Source organism: Pleurodeles waltl, chromosome 8 (assembly GCF_031143425.1).
Source record: "Pleurodeles waltl isolate 20211129_DDA chromosome 8, aPleWal1.hap1.20221129, whole genome shotgun sequence".
Taxonomy (NCBI): Eukaryota; Metazoa; Chordata; class Amphibia; order Caudata; family Salamandridae; genus Pleurodeles; species Pleurodeles waltl.
Genome location: NC_090447.1, coordinates 123,806,343 through 123,824,895, shown reverse-complemented (window position 1 = coordinate 123,824,895; position 18,553 = coordinate 123,806,343). Strand labels below are relative to the sequence as shown.

At 46.6% G+C, this 18,553-nt stretch overlaps 1 protein-coding gene across 1 annotated transcript in view; it reads left to right on the top strand.

Annotated features, from left to right (window-relative positions):
- The window catches only part of RSF1 (remodeling and spacing factor 1), a 502,800-nt gene that overhangs the window by 443,243 nt on the left and 41,004 nt on the right, over positions 1-18,553 (top strand). The window lies entirely within an intron of this gene.

The following is an 18,553-nucleotide window of genomic DNA, read 5'->3' as shown; positions in this document are numbered from 1 at the left end:
GACTTCTATTGAAAGATGTGCCAGAGTAGCTCAGACCCACTAAGTGATCACATTAAAACATTCTGTAATATTATTTTTGGTGATGGTAAGTTCGATTAAAAAAAATAGACTTCCCCATCTAGGAATCTTTCCCAGATTTCTAATCTTATAATAAATATCTATTGCTAAGCAGGACCACTGAAAACACCCACATTTCAATTTCCCAAAAAATCTCTTGCCTCCTAAGTCGTTTTTCTTATTTCACAAGCAGTATTCACTTTCCAAAATCAGATCCCACAGCAAAAATAGTATTATGCCGCCATAGCCATAGAAATCGGTCTACTGGTTCTTTAACCTTTGTTTTAGCATCAGTGGAGACTACTTTCACTCACAGAGATTACCATGGTTAGAAACGTTTTACCTCAGTTTTATTTTTTCAACCTGTTAGTGCAGGACTTGGAAGACCAGTGGGTCATAAAGAGGAAACCATGTGTTTGCAGCATGAGTGACGGTAAATACACATACTGTGTATACACATGCTAACGCTTTTTGTGCCTGGACATTTGCAGTTTGATTTTCCTTAAAGATGTTTTGAGTCACAAGACTTGCTGTGACTCCCCCTTACTTCACAATGCACCAGGACAAAGACTCCACCTCAAATTGTTTTCTTCCTCTCGTCAGGTTTTTATGTTTCAAGTGCCAGCTCCTAGACTGGGGCATTCTTCAATAAATTGTTTGGGCCATCCTTTGGGTTTTCCATCCCAGCAAATTAAAACATAATTGCTGCTTATCCTGTGGCTCGTGGGGGACTCTTCACTAACACCTGAGCATCATCTTTCAAGACACTGTATTGATGACCTCTCTGCTGCCATCTACAACTGGCATCAATGGAACTTTGATAATGTCAGTCTCTATTCCAGAAAATGGCTGTGTGTGTTGGGGAGGAGTGGTATTATGGAGCAAACATCCTTTCAGTTTTGTCCTAAGTGCACCCCCACCCTCCGGTACCTCTGGTCAAGCCACAATGGCGTGTACAACCTCTGTCCCTTGCTGGAGAATGCAATGCCTGACAACCCATTTGCTGCAAGTACTCTTTGACACCGACGACAGACATGTTTGAACCACCACACAATGCATCAACAAGCCTCCCTTGAAATCCCTGGCATTTTCGGGCCAGAAAATCTATTGGGCACCGCGGGGAAGGAAGCAAGCCCGTCTGGCCTTAGAGCCAATCAGCTGGGAAACAGTCCAGAGAGGGTGTCCCCTGAAGGTTCAGATGCCGAGCAGGAGAAGGCTGAGGCCTAGTCCTGAAGTACTCCGAGCTGAAGACCAGATCCACACCTAGGGCCCCAGTCGTGCCACAATTGCTGCAAGATCAGTCATCTTGACCTCTAAAGCGTTCCCAGATTAAAGCAGGCTACCATTCCCGAGGGAGTCTGGCATTGCACCCAGAGACCTGCATAAAACAACACCAAACTTCAGGTCGAGCTCTGCCAATAGAGCACCGCTCAACCGCAACAGCTTCCCTCAACACTGAGCTAACCTCAACTTAAAGTTTCTGAGCTACGCCACCTTTCAGTGTCCCCGGGGTACTGAGGTGCTGAACACTCAATTTCAGAGTTTGTTTATGCTGAAAGGCCCACCTAGATCGGCCTTGAGGCAGGCACCAATAGAACCCTCAGCGCCAAGATCTAACATCACTGAAGGATCAATCAATCAATCAGAATTTATAAAGCGCGGCTAATTACCCGATAGGGTAGCCAGACGCTTGCAGGTCCTGGATGCTTATTCGAACACCCAGGTCTTGAGGTCCATTTGGAATTCGGAAAGTGAGGTGATGGTCTGGAGGTGTGTGGGGAGGCTGTTCCAAGCTTTTGCTGTGATGTGAGAGAAGGAGCATCCTCCACTTCTGCTTCGGTAGATAAGGGGAGTATGGGCAAGTGAGAGAGAGGCAGAGCATAGTTTTCTCGACAGCTGGTGGAAGTTCAGGTGGTGGTTAATGTACGCGGATCTTTGGTTGTGTAGAGCCTTGCGTGCATATATCAGCAGCTTGAATTGTCATCTCTTCTATACGAGGACCCAGTGGAGATACGTAAGGTGAGGTGTGATGTGGTTTCGTTAGGGAAGGCTGAGGATGAACAGCTGGAGTGTTCTGTATGGTCTGAAGTCTCTGTAGGAGGCGGGCAGCAATTCCTATGTAGAGGGCATTGCCATAGTGTAGTCAACTGGTGGTGAGGGCCTTTGTCATGGTGCGTCTTGTGTGTAGAGGTAGCCACTTGAAGATCTTATGTAGCATGTGCAAAGTGAGGAAGTAGGTAGAGGAGACAGCGTTGATCTGTGATTTCATGGTGAGCTTGTTGTCAATGATGATTCCGAGGTTTCTGGTGTGGTTGGAGGAAGCGGGTGTGGGTCCTAGGTCTGTTGGCCACTAGGAGTCGTTCCATGTGTTGCTGCTGTTTCCAAAGATCAGTACTTTCGTCTTGTCTGTGTTCAGCTACAGGCAGTTGTTCTTCATCCAATCAGCAACGCTTGTCCATGCATCTGTGGAAGCTGCTTCTAGTGGGGGAGGGGTCGTCAGTGAGTGAGAGGATAAGTTGGGTGTCATTTGCGTATGAAATGATGTTGAGACCATGGGATCTGCCGATGTTGGCCAGCAGGGCCATATATGCATTGAAGAGCGTGGGGCTGAGCCCTGGAGAACACCGCAAAGGGGGAGGGGGGTGGTCAGGGGGCTGTGGATGCTGAAGTGGACATTGGAGCGACCAGTCCATATGGATTCTGTAATATGGCTGTATTTGACTTGGTTGCTGAAGGTGAAAATGGGGTGCAGTGTGTGTCCTGCTTTGTGTGTAGGGTTGTGGGCTATATGGGGCACTCCAAGGCTGCTCATACTGTTGAGGAGGTGTACAGTGTTGTTGCTGTTGGGGTCATCGATGTGGAAATTTAGGTCTCCAAGGAAGATGTAGTCCTTGGAGTCTAAGGCTGAGAGTGCAGTGGAGTCTGCGATGGTGTTGCAGAAGCTGGAGTGCGGGCCTGGGGGTTGGTATGCAAGGGTGCATTTGATTGTTGTTTTGTTATCAATGTGGGCTTGAACTTGAGATGGTCCATGGGAGTGGTGGGGGTTTACTGTATGGTCTGTTTGTGGATGATGGCTGTTACTCTTCCTGGCTTGTTGGTGCAGTCCTGGTCAGTGATTTTATATCCATTGGAGATCGCTGTGGCCGTGTCTGGGGCAGATGTGGGGTTGAGCCAGGTCTCAGTGAGGAAGACGATGTCTGGTGCGAGGGTGGCAATAAGGTCCCATAATTCAGTGGGGTGCTTGCATAGTGAGCGTGTGTTGAGAATGGTGCATGTGAGTTGGTGTTTTTGTTCAGGTGGTGTCTGTGGTGTGTTCGGGGTGGGGCTGGTCGGTGGACTGGTGTGTGTGTGTGCTGTGGCAGGTGAAATGGCAGTGGGTAAAGGTCTGTAATGTGGAGTGTGGGTCAGCGTGGTGGCAGTGTTTGTTGCGGCGTCGAGGGAGTAGAGCTCAGTGATGGTGCATCTTCAGGGTAGGGAGGACCAGGGGTCATGGCTTTGGGCGCAGTCCAGGTGCAGACGAGCTTGCCTTTTGGTGCGTCTGCGACACGCCTGCTGCATGTGTCCGCTGCGCTGTTGCGCTGCGGCCTGCATTAGGTAGGTTGTGTGGTGGGCTGGCTTCTGTTGGCGGTAAGAACGATGAGTGGGAAAGCCCAGTCGGGAAAACCCAGGCAGCTGCGTTGTCACTGGATCAGTCTGGAAGAGCAGGAACTGGAAGCCACAGGCAAGTGGCAGGCTAGGTGTCTAGGTGCCTACTGATGTGATCTTGCTTCAATCTGCATTAAGTAGGTCCTGGGATGTGTGGGGCTTCTGTTGGCAATAAGAACGGTGAGTGGGAAAACCCAGTTGGGAAACCCCCAGCAGGAAATCCCAGTCACTGGATCAGTCTGGAAAAGCAGGAACTGAAAGCCACAGGTAAGTGGAAGGCTATGGGTCCCGGTGCATACAACAAAGCTGCCAGAGGTCACAGACAGGGGGTAGAAGGTTTTGATCCACCTCTCCACAGTGAAGATCCCCAAGAAACAGAAGTTTCAAGCCTTCAAGGAGGAGTCATCTTTTTAGCCACCTACATCTTCAGGGCCCAAAGGGTTTGGGGCACTGCCATGAAACTGCTGCCACCTCACACTGCCACTAGGAGTTCCCTTTCACCATTGCCACGTCCACATCCTTGCAAGCCTCTTCAGTTTCTGGGCCTGGCTGAATTATCAGGACATTTGATTGATTTTGCACTACCTGGCGAGATCTTTAAATAGAAGGGTGGACTAACTCAGCCAAAGACCCTTAATGGATCATAGATGGCAATTGCACCCAGAAGAGGGGCAGGATATCTTCCAGCTTTGAGAAAAATCTAGCTTGATCTCTTTGTCACAGCAGAGAATGTTCAGTGTCAGCACTACGAAAGTTTCCAAGACGACTGTCCCGCAGAGACACATTTCATCTAGAGTGGCGTACAGGACTCTTGGATGCCTTCCCGCCTCTACCTCTTCTGCCCAAAGTCCTGAAAAAACTCTGGAATGACTGGAGAGAATGTGGCATCCGGAATGCCTGGGCTTGAGCATCTGCCCTCTGATCAGCCTGCCCCTTTGGGAGTATCTTCTGTCACAGCAGCAGGACTGGATCTTGCCCCTGGGCACGTACACCCCAATGCATGGTGATAGTGCAACAGCAGTTCACAACATTCAATCTTCCTACCAAAGTAGTATAGATCACTGTAGAAAGTGCCCCTTTTTGACATGGTCACCCCCACCTTATGCTTGGTAATTGATGCAATTTTGACTGAAAGTGCACTTTGTTCCTGCTATCAGGTCCCCAGTGCCAGATCTCTCTCACTAAAACTCTGCAATTGTTCCCCAATGGGCAGAACCTTTGGTTCCCATGCAAGTCCCTAGTAAATGGTACCCCTGGTACCTAGGGCATGGTACCAAAGAGGGTGCCCAAGGACTACAGCATGTATGGTGCCACCCTCCGGGACCCCTCACCTAGCACATTCAGACTGCCACTGCAGGCCACGTGTCTTGGTGTAGCTAAAAGTGAAAACACAATATGGCACACAGCCTGTGTATCATGTCCTCAAACACTGCATGCAATATATGTAAGTCACCCCTACAGCAGGCTTTACAGCCCTAAGGCAGAGTGCATTCTATTACATGTGAGGACATATCTGCAAGACCAGATAGCCCCCTGCTACGTCTTGTCGATTCTCAGATATAGTGAGTGGACAGGTAAGCCATTTTAAGTGCATGTACTGGGCACTGGTCACTAAGAGTTCCCTAGCTACAGGATGGCTTCACTGAAAATAGGGATGTTTGGTATCAAACATCTAGTATTAATAAACCCTCACTGATGCCAGTGATGGATTTATTAATACATGCACCTTAGAAGTGAAAAACTACTCACTACCAGTGTTCAGGCTGACTAGTTTTAGCCAGCCTGCCACCACCAGACACGCTTCTCACCCCAAAGGGTGAGAGCTTTTGCTCTCGGGTAGTCAGAAACAAAGCCTTCTCTGGGAGAGGTGTTTACACACCCCATCCAACAGGATGACCTGCAAATCTACATTTTCAAGCAGGGGGATTCAAGGAAGTCACCACCCTTGCTACGCAGATATGGCTTCAAAGGAGAGCTGCTGACCCCCCTGCCCCAGTGCCCACTTGGCACCTGGAAAGGCGGGAAATTTAGTATTCAGATAGGTGTGTCCCTCTTTCAGGTCAGTCCCACGTGACCTGCCTCATGTAGACACAATATTTAGAAATCTGCAATCTTGGTGTTGGCAGATTTAGGAACTCTGGGACAGGGTTATGCCCACTTCCTACAGGAATGGTCATATAGGAGATGTGGTGACCCCAGAGGCAGTAGCCCTTTGGCTACTACCCTATACTCCCCAAAATGCCCCTACATTCAGTTTTAGGGGAGCCCCTGGCACCAGGAAATCAGGATCCTGCTGACCTACGAAGAAAGACACTCAAGAGCCGCAAACGCAAAGTTCAAGGAAGGAAGCACCTGACTTGACCTCAGCCCCGCTAGCCTGTCTGCTGTTCCCGATGATTTGCACCAAAGTCAACTCATCATGCAAGCTGCTGTGCCTCTAAAAGCCTGAGAGGACTGCCTGCCTTCAACAAAGACCCAGGAACTCCTGTGGAGCAGTGGAGCTGCTTTCTGCATCTTGCAGGCACCCCAAGAGAACTTCAAGGACTCTGACAACTGAAAACCCAACACCTGAGAGCACCACTGCACCTGTTCCACCTAGCCTGAGTTGAAGAGGGCCATCGTGGTCCCCGAGCCCTTTATAGACAAAGCCCACCTTTGCTTCCCCACTGAGGACTCACCAATGCAGCCTCTGCCCGCAGTCCACCTCAACTACGAGCGCTTCCGGTGGAGAAAACCCACCCCCCTCAGGACACCTGTTCTCCCAATGCCCTTGGAGAAGAGAACCAAAAGTGCAGCCTCTTTTCAACCTGACCGGTCCCCATTGACTAACATTGGGCACCCAACAACTTAATACAATTGGGCACCCAGCCGCCCCAGTGCTGCCCGGTGTGACCTGTTGGTGTGGTTCTGACCCCTTCCCAATTCTCACCTTAAGTCCAGGATGTTGATCCCGTAAGTCGCTGTACTGTACCTGTTTGCTGTATTTGTTTTTCCTCCATAAGATAACATTGCAGCTTCCAAAAACTGCACTGATTCGACTTTTCAAAACGGTGATGTTTTTTTTCTCTCAAAACATACTTACCTGATCGTATGGATTCTGGTGCCTAAACATATAGAAAGATACTTGTTGAGCTGTGTGTCTCTTTTATTGACTGCGCGTGTATTTGTAGATGACTAACACTGCTGTCTGATAAGCCAAACCCTGCTTAACAACATTGATTTGGTGGTTAAAATGTTGCCATGCTGGTGAAAAATGTGCCTCCTCTGCATAATTCATTTTTCAGCCCTTTCATCAAAAATTTATAAAGACCTCTCAGTGTTTGTTGCTTTAATGAGAAATATCATAGCTGGTCGTACAGCATATCATCGTTGTGTTTGATGCATTCATGTTGCATGTATAATATACTGTTGCAAGCTTGAGTGGTATTTTTTATTAGTGCTCTTGTGAGCTGCACAATAATTGCCATTTGGCTCTTCTTAATCATCTTGAATGTTTGTTGAATATTCTATCTATTGGCCCTGTTGGAGTGTCATAGCAGCAATGCAGTTGGTAAAAAGTAGTTCGATGGCATCTGTCGCTGTAGATACACATGTTCTGCAATAGCTCGCCATCTGGTGTTGGGTCGGAGTGTTACAAGTTGTTTTTCTTCGAAGAAGTGTTTTCGAGTCACGGGACCGAGTGACTCCTCCTTCTGTGCTCATTGCGCATGGGCGTCGACTCCATCTTCGATTGTTTTCTTTCCGCCATCGGGTTCGGACGTGTTCCTGTCGCTCCGAGTTTCGGAACGGAAAGATAGCTGAAAACGGAAGATTTTCGACGGTATCGTTGCGATCCGGTTCGAGATAAACACACACGACGACGCATTAAACATCGAAGCGCTTCGGTGCCCTTCGGGGTAGATTTCGGCACACCGTCGGGGCCTAGTCGGCCCGACCGCGTGGAGAACAACGCCGATGGAACGGACCCCGTTTCGATTCTGCCCTGAATGCCACAACAAATATCCTTATACGGACCAACACTCGGTCTGTAACCTGTGCCTGTCACCCGAGCACAGCGAAGAATCCTGTGAGGCCTGTCGGGCGTTCCGGTCCCGAAAAACTCTGCGCGACCGTCGAGCGAGAAGACTGCAGATGGCGTCCACGCCAAAGGAGCATCGACAGTTCGAGACAGAAGAGGAACAGGAGGAATCCTTTTCCATCCAGGATTCAGACTCCGACGAACTCGACAATACAAAAACTGTGAGTAAGACGTCGAGATCAGAACTTAAAAAAGGCAAAAAGGCCCAGGGGACGCCACTGCCAACCGGCCATGGCTCAACCCAAATTACCGGTGACCAACAATCGGCACCGAAAAAGGCCCATTCAGTGTCGAGATCGTCCGACTCCGGTCGAGACACCGGCACGCAGCCTCCTCGGGACCGAGAGGGTGCTAAAGAGAAGCATCGACACCGAGAGTTCGGTGTCGACACGGATCGACGCCGAGACAGTGGCGCTGAAGACCATAGGGGCCAAGATTTTTCGGCACAAAAGAAGAGGAAGGTTACCTCGGAGCCGAAAAGACAAACAACAGGGTTTTCGGAGCCGAAAAAAGCACCAACAGACCCAGTTTCAGGCTCCTATACTGAAGAGCATTCTATGTCTTCACAAATGAAAAAACACAGATTCGAACAGGAACTGCAATCCACTGAAGTGGATCACACGCAAAAGCGTATCTTTATTCAGCAGGGGACAGGGAAGATCAGTACCCTTCCACCTGTCAAAAGAAAGAGAACACTTCAGTTTATAGCAGTAGAGGCTCCTCAGCAACAAACAGCAAAGAAGGTAACACCTCCTCCCTCGCCTCCACCTGTAACTCCGGCTTCGCCAACTTACACCCTGTCACATTCGCCAGCTCACACCGCCATGAGCCACGATGACCAAGATCAAGACGCGTGGGACTTGTACGATGCACCAGTGTCTGATAACAGCCCAGACACATACCCAACTAGGCCATCACCACCTGAGGACAGCACAGCCTATTCACAAGTGGTGGCTAGAGCAGCACAGTTCCATAATGTGGAACTACACTCTGAACAAGTAGAGGATGACTTTTTATTTAACACCCTCTCCTCCACCCACAGCTCCTACCAAAGCCTGCCTATGCTCCCAGGCATGCTACGCCATGCAAAGGAGATCTTCAAGGAACCAGTTAAAAGTAGGGCAGTAACGCCTAGAGTGGACAAAAAGTATAAGGCGCCTCCTACGGACCCTGTATTCATCACCTCTCAGCTGCCACCAGACTCTGTGGTGGTAGGGGCTGCCAGAAAACGGGCAAATTCACACACTTCTGGGGATGCACCTCCCCCAGATAAAGAAAGCAGAAAGTTCGATGCAGCTGGGAAGAGGGTCGCTGTCCAAGCAGCAAACCAGTGGCGCATCGCAAACTCACAAGCGCTGCTAGCGCGATACGACAGAGCCCACTGGGATGAGATGCAGCATCTCATTGAACATCTCCCAAAAGATCTACAAAAAAGAGCAAAACAGGTTGTTGAGGAGGGTCAAAACATTTCCAACAATCAAATACGCTCCTCTATGGATGCAGCAGACACAGCCGCAAGGACCATTAATACGTCGGTTACCATCCGTAGGCACGCATGGCTCAGAACGTCTGGATTCAAGCCAGAAATTCAGCAGGCAGTACTTAACATGCCAGTAAACGAAAAACTTCTGTTCGGTCCGGAGGTCGACACAGCCATAGAAAAGCTCAAAAAGGACACTGACACTGCCAAGGCCATGGGCGCACTCTACTCCCCGCAGAGCAGAGGATCTTATACCACCTTCCGCAAAACACCTTTTAGAGGAGGGTTTCGGGGTCAGGCCACACAAGCTAGTACCTCACAGTCCGCACCGTCCACCTACCAGGGACAGTACAGGGGAGGCTTTCGGGGCCAGTATAGAGGAGGGCAATTCCCTAGGAATAGAGGAAGATTTCAAAGCCCCAAAACCACTACCAACAAGCAGTGACTCACACGTCACTCACCCCCCCCCACACAACACCAGTGGGGGGAAGGATAAGTCAATATTACGAAGCATGGGAGGAAATAACTACAGACACATGGGTCCTAGCAATTATCCAACATGGTTATTGCATAGAATTCCTGCAATTCCCTCCAGACATACCACCAAAATCACAAAATTTATCAAAACACCATTCACAGCTTCTAGAGATAGAAGTTCAAGCACTACTGCAAAAAAATGCAATAGAATTAGTACCAAGCACACAAATAAACACAGGAGGTTATTCACTGTACTTTTTGATACCAAAAAAGGACAAAACACTGAGACCAATTCTAGACCTCAGAGTAGTAAACACATTCATCAAATCAGACCACTTTCACATGGTCACACTACAAGAAGTGTTACCATTGCTCAAAAAACACAACTACATGACAACCCTAGACCTCAAAGACGCATATTTCCATATACCAATACATCAATCACACAGAAAATATCTAAGGTTTGTATTCAAAGGAATACATTACCAATTCAAAGTATTGCCTTTTGGTTTAACAACCGCTCCAAGAGTATTCACAAAATGCCTAGCAGTAGTCGCTGCACACATCAGAAGGCAGCAAATACATGTATTCCCGTATCTAGACGACTGGCTAATCAAAACCACTTCGCTCACACAATGCTCAAACCACACAAATCAAGTCATACAAACCCTCTACAAACTAGGGTTCACCGTCAACTTTGCAAAATCCAACATTCAGCCAAGCAAAGTACAGCAATATCTAGGAGCCATAATAGACACGACAAAAGGAGTAGCAACGCCAACTCCACAAAGAATTCACAATTTCAACAGAGTCATTCAACACATGTCTCCAAATCAGACAATACAAGCAAGAACAATACTAAAGCTCCTAGGCATGATGTCCTCATGCATAGCCATTGTCCCAAACGCAAGACTGCACATGAGGCCCTTACAACAGTGCCTAGCCTCACAGTGGTCTCAAGCACAGGGTCACCTTCTAGATCTGGTGTTAATAGACCGCCAAACTTACCTCTCGCTTCTATGGTGGAACAGTATAAATTTAAACAAAGGGCGGCCTTTCCAAGACCCAGTGCCACAGTACGTAATAACAACAGATGCTTCCATGACAGGGTGGGGAGCACATCTCAATCAACACAACATAAGAGGACAATGGAACATACATCAAACAAAACTGCATATAAATCATCTAGAATTATTAGCAGTTTTTCAAGCACTAAAAGCTTTCCAACCAATCATAATCCACAAATACATCCTTGTCAAAACAGACAACATGACAACGATGTATTATCTAAACAAACAAGGAGGAACACATTCAACGCAGTTAAGCTTATTAGCTCAAAACATATGGAAGTGGGCAATCCACCATCAAATTCGTCTAATAGCACAGTTTATTCCAGGGATCCAGAATCAACTGGCAGACAATCTCTCTCGAGATCACCAGCAAGTCCACGAATGGGAAATCCACCCACAAATTCTAAACACCTACTTCACACTCTGGGGAACACCTCAAATAGACTTATTTGCAACAAAAGAGAACGCAAAATGCCAAAACTTCGCGTCCAGATACCCACACAAGCAATCCCAAGGCAATGCCCTATGGATGAACTGGTCAGGAATATTTGCTTACGCTTTTCCTCCTCTCCCTCTCCTTCCTTATCTAGTAAACAAATTGAGTCAAAACAAACTCAAACTCATTTTAATAGCACCAACGTGGGCAAGACAACCCTGGTACACAACACTGCTAGATCTCTCTGTAGTACCCCACATCAAACTGCCCAACAAACCAGATCTGTTAACGCAACACAACCAACAGATCAGACACCCAGATCCAGCATCGCTGAATCTAGCAATCTGGCTCCTGAAATCCTAGAATTCGGACACTTACAACTTAGCCAAGAGTGTATGGAAGTCATAAAGCAGGCCAGAAGGCCATCCACTAGACACTGCTACGCAAGTAAGTGGAAAAGATTTGTTTGTTACTGCCATCATAATCAGATACAACCACTACACGCAACTCCAAAACATATAGTAAATTACTTGCTCCATTTACAAAAAGCAAAGCTAGCCTTCTCTTCTATTAAAATACACCTTGCAGCAATATCTGCATACCTGCAGACTACCTATTCAACTTCCTTGTATAGGATACCAGTCATCAAAGCATTCATAGAAGGTCTTAAAAGAATTATACCACCAAGAACACCACCTGTTCCTTCATGGAACCTAAACGTGGTCCTAACAAGACTCATGGGCCCACCTTTCGAACCCATGCACTCTTGCGGAATACAATTCCTAACCTGGAAAGTTGCCTTTCTCATCGCCATTACATCTCTAAGAAGAGTAAGTGAAATTCAAGCGTTCACAACACAAGAACCTTTTATACAAATACATAAAAATAAGGTCGTCCTACGACCTAATCCTAAATTTTTACCAAAAGTTATTTCACCGTTCCATCTAAATCAAACGGTAGAACTACCAGTTATTTTCCCACAGCCAGATTCTGTGGCTGAAAGAGCACTACATACATTAGATGTCAAAAGAGCATTAATGTACTACATTGACAGAACAAAGAACATCAGAAAGACTAAACAGCTATTTATTGCATTCCAAAAACCTCATGCAGGTAACCCAATATCAAAACAAGGTATAGCCAGATGGATAGTTAAATGCATCCAAATCTGCTACCTTAAAGCAAAAAGACAACTGCCCATTACTCCCAGGGCACATTCAACAAGGAAAAAAGGTGCTTCAATGGCCTTTTTAGGAAACATCCCAATGCATGAAATATGTAAGGCAGCCACATGCTCTACGCCTCACACATTCACCAAACACTACTGTATAGATGTGCTATCCGCACAACAAGCTACAGTAGGTCAAGCTGTATTAAGAACTCTATTTCAGACAACTTCTACTCCTACAGGCTAAACCACCGCTTATGGGGAAATAACTGCTTACTAGTCTATGCAGAACATGTGTATCTACAGCGACAGATGCCATCGAACTGAAAATGTCACTTACCCAGTGTACATCTGTTCGTGGCATCAGTCGCTGAGATTCACATGTGCCCACCCACCTCCCCGGAAGCCTGTAGCAGTTCAGAAGTTACCTTCAATTTTGTACATTTGTATATATATTATTTAAACCTTTAATAGGTACATACTTACACATTTCATTGCGCGGGCACTATTACTATAGTACAACTCCTACCTCACCCTCTGCGGGGAAAACAATCGAAGATGGAGTCGACGCCCATGCGCAATGAGCACAGAAGGAGGAGTCACTCGGTCCCGTGACTCGAAAACACTTCTTCGAAGAAAAACAACTTGTAACACTCCGACCCAACACCAGATGGCGAGCTATTGCAGAACATGTGAATCTCAGCGACTGATGCCACGAACAGATGTACACTGGGTAAGTGACATTTTCATTACATTGCTTTGCTGTGACGGCTGATAATTTACAGTGATTATTGAGTAAAAACAATTAAATATGGTACCAGCCCACTCGCTAGCCCTAGGCACTGTAGAGTTCACGTACAGAATGTGGTATACGTTCATCTAAGATGTGCTGTTCTGTTTGCTACCTTTATGGGGCATATGTTACCACCTGTGTATTCATTACTATTTCGAAGCAACAGTCGGTTTCTTGCTTGCTCATATGCATTTACATAACACAAACCCAGTCAGAAGGGCTGCTGAGCATTGTTTAGGTTCACACTGAAAGAACATAATCAAGCAGTCCTACTAATTCAGAGGATGAACAAGTAGAACTGATGCATTCTTTTAAAGGCAGGGAATTATTATTTAGCTCATTGCATCATAATACATGGAGCAGCAACCAAAGTTACATTTCGAGCAAAAATGCGCATAAGCAAGTGTCCTGTGCATTCAAGGGCATATCTTCCCTCCAGACCTTGAAATTCATATATAAAACAGCAGCTCAGGCTCTTTCTAAGAAGGACAGATATCTGTTTTTTGCGGTGTAAGTACAGATATAATCGTTATGTGCAAAGTTGTCTGTTGTAGGATGGCATGTCAGCATGTTCCATATATAAAGTGGTAAATACTTTTTTTGCTTAGTTGTTTAATTAAGACGTTTAACAATTCCTTAAGCTACATTCTTTATTCATTACAGCCATTTATATTTGAAAAAAGGATTAAACATACTGTATGAAAAATACAGTGCTTGCTGCGTCATGGTGCTTTTTTTTTTTTTTAGTCATCCTGTTGTCTCCCACCTTCCCTCCTGTTGCCCTTTTACTCCCACTCCCCATCCCAGTGTCCTAGTTGTCCACCCATACCTGTCATAAGAAAAAAGAACTATGCCAAGAGTTTTTTTCAAACTTTTAGACACGCTGCACAGCAGCCACACTGCTGTACGACATGACTAAAAGACATTGGCATAGCCAATAACTCCTACATAAGCAAGATCTATTGGTTTTTCAAGTGCTTGTTCAATCTCGGCTTAGCCTTTGCCTTTTGGTCTGAAGAGGCTGTGCTTGTTCCTATTATCATTATGCTCTATGTCTGTGTTTACCCATAATTCTTTAACATTTAACACTGGGTACAATTTACAGGTAAGCAATATCTCTATGGGCTATAGCCTAACTTTGAGGGGCAGCATTTTATCTAATTGCACAATGTTCTAACTTAACATTCTTATATTTTAGCACTAAGCTACAGATGTGCATTGAAGTGTACTTGCTCTCCAAAGTACTAGTCAAAAACGATTTTAAGAATAAGTCTATATAAAAAAAATGGAACTTCTGTCTTCTAATAAATATCCTTGTTATTGCAGATGTTGGAAATAGTTTTTGTAGCATGTGTGGCTTTAGATACGTGTGCTCTGGTTACTCTTGCCATCTAGGATTGGACTTGGATGTTACTAGTTGTTTTTGTGCAAAGAAGTCTTTTTGAATCACAAGGTACCCAGTTACTACTTCCCTAGTTGGCAGTGCACATGGGTACCATCTCCATTGTTTTCTCCACCATTGAGTTTGGACATGTACTTTTAGGGTTTCCAGAACTGATGCCTTTGCTCTTCGGGTTCTAACATTACTTCCCTCCACTTATGCCTCTGACAAAGACTACCAATAGATTTGATCTGATATTAGTTTATTCTACTCTGCTGGACTTCAGAGACCACCGCATATCTTCGGTTCTCATCTATTTGGGCGCCCCTTCTGGTCCTCTTGCCCTCCATCTACTGTCTTTTGTGGCAAAGAATGCCCACATATGGTAGGTGATGGACCGGACCCCCTTTCATAAATGTCTTCATTGCTGTGCTAAATACCCTTGGGCTGACGTTCATACTGTCTGCAACCTTTGCCTTTTCACCAGCGCATAACCCTCCTGATTTGTGTTTTAGTGCATGAAGACCCTTCGATACCACCCCAACAGATGGTGGTTTCCCATTAAAACAGTGAGGCAAGCAGGTGAACATGCTCCTGACATGTTTGGTGAAGCAGATCCCCCCCCAGTGGCTAGGAGTAAGATGATCTTGAACCTGCTGGTGGTCCAACTCACCAGCCCCGCCTAGAAATCATTGACTCTAGAGCGTCTGATGCCAAGTAGGACGAAGGCCAGGAAGCGGCGTATTCAAGGCCAGCAACCAAGACCACACCTAGGACACTGAGTATGGCCCAATCCCAGCCACTCCACAAATGTCACAAGAGTCTGCACTCTGAGCTGAGCACCACTCTCAAGGCAGTCAGGCTTCTAGCCCAGTGCATAAAGTAAACCATCCTCAGTCCCTCCACTGCTCTCGGGCTTTGGTCACCACACAGAGAAAGCATTTGAGTGAAACATGATCTGCCCAAAGCCGTCCAGCCACATCAGATCCAAAGATGTGTATTGGAGCCAAAAAAACTTGACTCCTGCCTGAAGCTACCAGCTACTCTAGCAATGAGATCCCCCTCCGTGGTTCCTGAAGACATCAAGGTCTATTCTTGAGAAACTCCAAGAACATTTCAATGAAAAGCAAAAACAGCTGTTCATTCACCCTCGTACAGGAGAGAGTACTGCCAAAGTTCCCCCTCCAGATACTGCAGACACATTAGCAAAGAAAAGAAGACTTGCCTTTGAGGAAACACCTTTTTCTGAGAGGCTACCCACTCCAAAAAAGTTTAAATGCACAGCAACCAGCACACTTCCTGTTTCCTCGCCACCCCCTCCTTCACCACAGCTTTGACCTCCTACACCATCTTGCACACCTCCCCCCAACACATCCGCCTCCATTTCCTCCAGGTTCAGTGCAGAAGTCACTTCACTCCTATTCGGAGCAGGGGAGTCCCTGTAGTCCCTTGCAGAAGTATGAGGACTTATTTCACCCACGCCCTAGGGATTACCCATGGGAGGAATAGGATATTGACCCAGCGGGGTATTTAGAAGCGAAAATATCCCTTTTAAGGCAACTCCCCCGGATGATACTGCCATCTGTCATGGGTCAGTACAGCAGACAGTGGCCGACCATAAAGTAGGCATGTACGTTTTACATAGAGAAGACTTTCTCTTTGAGACTCTCGCTAAATCGGAGCATTCTATCCAGTTTCTGCCCCTGTTAAAGGGGATGCTCAAGACACCCTCTGATGGGTTCTCGAAGTCAGTCAAAGCAAGAGGTGTTACCCTTAGTGCAGAAAAGAAGTACAAGCCTTCTCCCTCTGACCCTGTATACGTCACAGGTCATGTTCCTCCTTACATTTTGGTGGTGCACAGTGCCCCTAAGAGACCCTCTGCACAAGCCACAGGTGATACTCCCCTATCTGATAAGGAGAGTATGGGCATAGATGCAGAAATGAAAAGGGTAGCAGTTGGAGCTGCCACAAACTGTCGGATTGGTAATTCTGTGTGCCTCCTTACAAGATATGGCCATGGTATGAGATGGAGGAATTTCATCCAAAATGTCCCTTAACCGTATAAAAAGATGGGGGAGGAACTTGTGACAGAAGTGATAAATGATTTCCAGCGCCACAATACTCTGTGCACCTAATGCTGCCGATACGACTGACTGGGTGTGGGGGGGTTGAGGTATTAGCACCTCCATAATACATCATTGCCACTCTTGGCTTCACATATTTGGCTTCAAGCCAGCGGTCCGGAAGCATCTTATCAACCTGTTGTTCGATAGAGAACGTCTTTTTGGACCGCCCATTGATGGGATGCTCAAAGATTAAAAAGGACACAGAAATCATTAAGTCCATGGGTGCCCTACAAAGTCCATCCATTGGGAGGATCCTTTCAGCAGCAGCAGTACAGGGGGAATACAAGACCACCTCTCCTGACCAGCCACAATCCTTTCGGCCTTAATGTTATGCCTACTATCAGCAAGGGGATACAAGATATGCACGAGGATATTTCACGGGCAACAACTCCAACAAAGGCTGGGATAAAGGAAGTCCCAATAAGATAGCTTCTGCATCCACGCATTGCCTGGCAAACCCCACAGATCACACAAAACCTGTCAGCAGGAGACTACAAGATTTCCTTCCTTGTGGGAGGAAATCACTTCAGACAAATGAACCCTCAAAATAATAGAACACAGATATTGCCTTGAGCTTCTGTCTACCCCACCACATATCCCACCTTGTGCACACACCCAAAATCAGGAACACTTCCACTTTCTTCACAAAGAGGTTCAAACGCTCCTACTCAAGAAAAGCATAGAGCTTGTGCCTCCTCATAGGCCTCTGCCTTTTACACCATCAGAACAGTTCCGTATGATAACCCCATGGGCTATTATCCTGCTTCTGCAGCAGGGTGACTTCATGAGCTCCCCGAATCTGAAGGGCACCTATTTCCACATCAAATCCATCTGGCTCATCAGTAATCCTCCCAGCGTTGTGGTAAGTGGACAACACTACCAGTTCAAGGTACTTCCTTTCTGGGTTACCTCAGCCCCAAAGATATTCACAAAATGCCTAGCAGTCGTAGTTGCCCATTTCCGAGGGGCCACATACATGTCTTCCCTTATCTCGTTAATTGGCTGATCAAGGGGGCAAGCAAGCAGCAGAACCTAGGACACACACAAGTGGCCATCTCTTTGCTTGACAGAACCACCAAGTCTCATCTACAGCCCCTACATATTCAACCATTCCTAGGGTTGGTTCTAAATGCCATAACAGGCAGGGCATATCCCAACCAACCAACCAGAGAGTGAAGGCCTCCACGTGCGTCCATTACAGGAGTGCCTTTCAGCGCAATGGTCACAAGCGAAGGGGTATTTGCAAGATCTTGTGTTAGGAGAGTTACCACCTCAGCCTGGTCAGTGTTTTTCCATGCAGGCCAGAAAAAAAACAAGTGGCAACTCAGTGTTGCTATTGACCAGTGCTTGTCACTCTCTGCAGCTGTGAAACCGCAACAGCCTGTTGCAGGGCATGACCTTCAAGGACCCCATTCCACAGGTGACCATCACCACAGATATACCTAGTAGGATGTGAGTGGGGGGTATCTACACCACATAATAGTCATGCGACTTTGGTCAGCACAGCAGCAGGAGTATCGCATGAACTACATGGAACTACTTGTCATTGAGCTGAAGGGATTCTTTTACAACAGTCAGGGCATTGTAGTACTCATAAAGTCAGACAAGGCTACACCAATTTGCAACACTAGCGCAGAAGATTTGGCACTGGGCGATTCATCATCACAGACGGAGTACCTACCAAGAATGGACCACAAATTCACAGACATGCTCAGCAGGACACATCAGACACATCAACAAGTCCATAAGTGGGAACTCCACCCACAAGTCCTCCACTCATAGATCCAATGTAGGTTTTTTTTGCAAATAGACTTTATCATCACTCACAAAAACTCAAAATGA